Genomic DNA, 5,281 nt, shown 5'->3' with positions numbered 1-5,281 from the left:
CATCTGAAGAATTCAAGTATTTCATGATAACATGCGCTTTCTAAATTCTAGAGTGTACCTTGTTGCAAAGCCAGTGGGCTGGACTGAACTCCCTGCGAGTATCGGGACTCTCTTACCGCTAGCTCTTCAAACAGGGGACGCGTGTGTGTGAGTGTGCCACTCCCTAATGCAGCAAGGGGGAGGACCCTGAAAGGCTGAAGCACAGAAGTGTTTACTGTGCAAACGGGACGTGGACACGTATACAGCGTAACAGTTATCGCCATAATCACTGTGTGCATGGTACCCAGAAAAACACAAATGTTTTCACTTGTCTAAACTACAAATCCATGTAAATTTCAGCTTTCCTTGTTGACACGGATGTGTGTACCTCGCTTCCATGGTCTAGAGCTCCAGTCGCTGAAGGACCGTGGCTCTTCCTTAAAGGGCTCTGCCCTCGAGGAACCTGTAGCCTTCAGGATGCCCCGAGTGCCTTACAGGGCTGTGAACACCAACTCTGGCAGTCAGGAAGGAGGGTGTGCCAGGAGTGTGTTTGGAGGCGCTGTGACATTAATCTACACTGACCATTACTGCATCATGGACCTTTAGATGGATTGTGTGTTTTAACACAGTAATGGATTTACGTTTAGGCTCAGGAAAATCAAGGTGTAAATTATGTATCAAGTCATATATTTGTTTACTGTATATTTTTAAAAAGCTTTATTGTAAATTTATGCAGAAACGAATGAGGACTTGTTTTCTCACAGCAATGCGCCAGGCAGTATTTGTGTCCCCTGAAGCAATTGCTCAGTAAGCACACTCTGAACACCTGATAACTCTGTTCAACGCTAAACAGCATTCAGAGGCCTAGAATAGGTCTGTGTTGTGATCAACTACAAAATTTTACACATATTTTTGTATTGTGATTCCTATGATATATACCAGAGAATTTTTACTCATTTGTAAATTATTGTACAGTTTTTAATAAAAGGTTGTTTTAAGTCTCAGAATATCAAAGTTCTCCTCCTCGCAAAGTATTAAAGTTTGGACGTATCGGCTATGTTAGCCACTTCTGTGTTCCGTGTCCACGCTCTGAAAGATAGTGCCTCTTTCCACACTAAAAAGGGAACTTGGGCCTTCTGCTCACTAGGGAGGGGGTGCCGGGCATCTCACATCCTAAGTCATGGGGAGTCTTCTGGAGCACAGGCTCTGAAATCAGAGGTCCTGGCAGCATCTGGCTGAAGTCAGCCACCAGGGAGGGCTGCTCCTGTAGCTGTTTGTCAAATGAGAACCAGAAAAGAAAAGTCAAACCACTGAGAATGGTGAAAGAATTTCTGTGAATGAATAACAAACTTTAGTCACAGTGATCCCACACAGGTGATCAAAGCCTGTTTGATCTCTTTGGGGGAGTGGAAAGCCAAGGTGGGACTGGGACAAGGGGATGGGAAAGTCGGGCTCCCCTCCCTCCGTGTCCAGCTCCCGCGCTTGCCCCTGTGCCGGCGCGCTCCTTCCCGCGCAGCCCGGGGTCCCCGCGAGCGCCGCGCCGGAACCCCTTTATGGAGCCGGCGCATAGGCCCAGACCCTCCTCTGCTCCCGGCGAGGGCTGGGGGGAGGGCTGGGGCCGGGGTGGGAGGCCTGCTCCCCACGCGCAGATGCACCTGCCTCCTCCCCCACCACCCCGCCCCCGTGCGTCCGGGCCTCTCTGGGAGCTCCGATTCGGAGTGGGCCGTCGGCGCGGCCCTTTGTTGACACCCCCGGTCCGGCCTCCGGCCTCGGGGCACAGAGATGCCATCCCCGCCCTGCGCCCCTCCGCCCTGCGCCCACGCCGCCGCCGCACCACCAGGAGCTCTTTGTCCGAGACAAAGCAACTCAACCCGGCCCGGAGCCCTTGGCGACCCGAACCCCTCCATGGAGCCGGGGTTCGGAGCCCCCGGGGTGGCGGGCGGGGGGGAAAGAAGGTGGCTCGCTAGTCACTGTGCGGGCATCAGGCAGCTCAGGATCCAGGGAGGCGACCCTCTAACAGCACACGCACTGCTGCGGGAGGTCCCACTGTCCACCCCGCGCTGCCAGGAAACAAAGCCGCCCCCTCCGTGCGGCCAGGAGCCCAGCGGGAGGGAGGGAGGGAGGCGGGCGCCTGGGCGCCAGCTGGACGGTGCCTGGGAACCCACGGATTCAGATCCAGCGGGAGGCGGTGGGATGGCCCAGGGAGCGGCCAGTTCACTTCCTGAGATACTCAGGGAGGAAGAAGCCCGCCCCACCCCTCGCAAACAGGAGAGGGTCAGACCTGAGGCAGGCAGGGAGCCAGCCAGGGCCGGGAGGGGGCTGATCCCGTCTCTGGGCAGCTCAGACTCAAGTGGCTGGTTTAGGGGAACTTCCACCCGCATCCTGGGGAGCATGGCCCCTCATCCTGCTGCATTTCCCCCTTGGTTCCAAACCCAGGAAGGCTCCCAGAATCGGAGTCCAGACGTCTGAGCACTGGAGGGTGGGGGATTGAGCAGGGCACCCAGGCCACAGTCTCTTCCTGTCCAAAGCCTTCCGCGTCCTCTTCTTGGGCATCTCTGAGAACGCGCTGGTCCACTGGGGCTGGAGTTGGGGCTGTTGGAGTGGGGGCACTGCAGGGGGAGGCAGGAGGGTCTGAACACTGGCTCAGAAGGTGGGCAAGGTGGGTCCTTGTGATGTGACCTGTCAGGGCTGGGTCTAGGGCCCAGGGGACCGGGCAGTGAGCCTCTGCAGAACCCAGAAGGGAGAGGCCCAGGCAGCTGGGGCCGGGCCATGTGGTAGACCAGGAGTTGGCAGTAGGTCACACAGTAGGTATTTTCAGCTTCGAGGGCCACACTGTTTCTGGTGCAGCTACTCAGCCCTGCAAGAGAGCGGTCCTGGGTGTGACTGCTCCAGTAAAAGCTGAGCTTGGACATTGAAACGTGAACCTCATGTAACTTTTATGAGTCTTGAAAGTCTTCTTATGATGTCTTTCAACCAGCATAAGATGCAAACCATGCTCAGCTCCGGGCTGCACAAGGACAGGTTGAGGGCCGTGTTTGGCTTGTGGCACAGTTGGCCACCCTTTTGTAGACTGTGCGGTGGTGGTTTTACCTTTAGTCAATAGAAATCTGAGAATTCAGCCCAAACTGTTAGATGTTAATAAGAATAGAGAATGATGTGACAAGGCTCATAGGCGATGAATTATTTATCCTCTCAGCAGATTCGTAAGTTGAATTTCTGTGAATGAATAACAAACTTTAGTCACAGTGATCCCACACAGGTGATCAAAGCCTGTTTGATCTCTTTGGGGGAGTGGAAAGCCAAGGTGGGACTGGGACAAGGGGATGGGAAAGTGATGATTTAGCTCTGCAGGTGTTCTTATGCCAGCCAGTACTGGAGTGTCCTCGCACTGACTCTCACTGTCCCAACTTACGCTTTGAAATTCCGGCTGCACTAACAGAACGGAAGGGTTGGGATGTCTTTTCCTTAAAAAACAGTCCCTGCAGGGCTCGACTGAGTGACAGCATCGCCCTATGACTCTGGGTGGGCTGAGAGTCCTCCTACTGTGTCTCACCCCAAACCTTGAACATTTTTTATGGCCATGTGGTAGACCAGGAGTTGGCAGTAGGTCACACAGTAGGTATTTTCAGCTTCGAGGGCCACACTGTTTCTGGTGCAGCTACTCAGCCCTGCAAGAGAGCGGTCCTGGGTGTGACTGCTCCAGTAAAAGCTGAGCTTGGACATTGAAACGTGAACCTCATGTAACTTTTATGAGTCTTGAAAGTCTTCTTATGATGTCTTTCAACCAGCATAAGATGCAAACCATGCTCAGCTCCGGGCTGCACAAGGACAGGTCGAGGGCCGTGTTTGGCTTGTGGCACAGTTGGCCACCCTTTTGTAGACTGTGCGGTGGTGGTTTTACCTTTAGTCAATAGAAATCTGAGAATTCAGCCCAAACTGTTAGATGTTAATAAGAATAGAGAATGATGTGACAAGGCTCATAGGCGATGAATTATTTATCCTCTCAGCAGATTCGTAAGAGAATCTGGCATCCGTCAGTTCTCTTGGCGTCAGGCTGATGGTGTGCAAAGAGCCGGAACCCCCGGCCTGGAGCCCTGCCTGGCCTCTGGGTGGGCACCCCTGAGCCCCAGGCCAGGTCCCAGAGCCCCTGTGAAACAGCCGTCACTCCGGCCTGGTCAAGTCGCAGAGAGTGGGAGGCTCCAGCAGGAGGGAAAGTGCTGCAGGGCTGGGCTCTCGCCCGCTTCGTTCTGCACTCAGCTCTTTGCTCCTGCTTTGTGGACCATCGTGGCCATCACCCCTGACATCATGCACGGCTCCATTACTTCCTGACGTGAGATCGCCCACAGGGCCTGGAAATGTGGCTGGAGTTCCGAAAAACTGTGGTTTCTTCCGTGCGTGGTCCCCGCCTGCCCTTCTGCGGGTTGAGCGGGAGGTCGGAACCCCGGTTTGCCCCGGGGGCGGGGCGAGCTGCGGAGCTTCGCTGGGACAGAACGCGCGCCCTCGGCCCAGTTCCTCTCAGCAGATTCGTAAGAGAATCTGGCATCCGTCAGTTCTCTTGGCGTCAGGCTGATGGTGTGCAAAGAGCCGGAACCCCCGGCCTGGAGCCCTGCCTGGCCTCTGGGTGGGCACCCCTGAGCCCCAGGCCAGGTCCCAGAGCCCCTGTGAAACAGCCGTCACTCCGGCCTGGTCAAGTCGCAGAGAGTGGGAGGCTCCAGCAGGAGGGAAAGTGCTGCAGGGCTGGGCTCTCGCCCGCTTCGTTCTGCACTCAGCTCTTTGCTCCTGCTTTGTGGACCATCGTGGCCATCACCCCTGACATCATGCACGGCTCCATTACTGGCTCCCCCTCTGCCTCACTCCCTCCTTCCTGACCATCAGAAGTGGGCTTATGGCTGCCCAGCTCCGGGCTGCGGGGTGCCCCGAAGAGCTGGCCGAACTTGCTGCCACCCGCAGGCGGCACCAGAACCGGCAGGCCCCCCGTTGTCCTCCGGGCCCTGCACCTCCATGGGCTCTGCATCAGCAGCCCCTGCTCCCCAACTCCCGGCCTCCCTGGAGTCCATCTCTCACCCGCCCCATAATGCCGGCCCGGGGCCCCACATCTCACCCAGACCACATCAGACCCCACTCCAGCGATGGCCCTGTCTCCATCCTTGAACACCACGGGCTGCTCTCTACAACAGGCTAATATGAACTCTGTACGATCATTTCAACCCCAGCTTAAGGCCTCCCAGGTGGCGGCCCACTGATTCCCCAAGTCCAGCATGCCCCACTCCTACCCACCTCCCATTCCCCCCACCCCCTCCAC

Source organism: Neophocaena asiaeorientalis, unplaced genomic scaffold (genome assembly GCF_003031525.2).
Source record: "Neophocaena asiaeorientalis asiaeorientalis breed wild unplaced genomic scaffold, Neophocaena_asiaeorientalis_V1.1 scaffold356, whole genome shotgun sequence".
Classification (NCBI taxonomy): Eukaryota; Metazoa; Chordata; class Mammalia; order Artiodactyla; family Phocoenidae; genus Neophocaena; species Neophocaena asiaeorientalis.
This window is presented reverse-complemented; position numbering follows the sequence as displayed.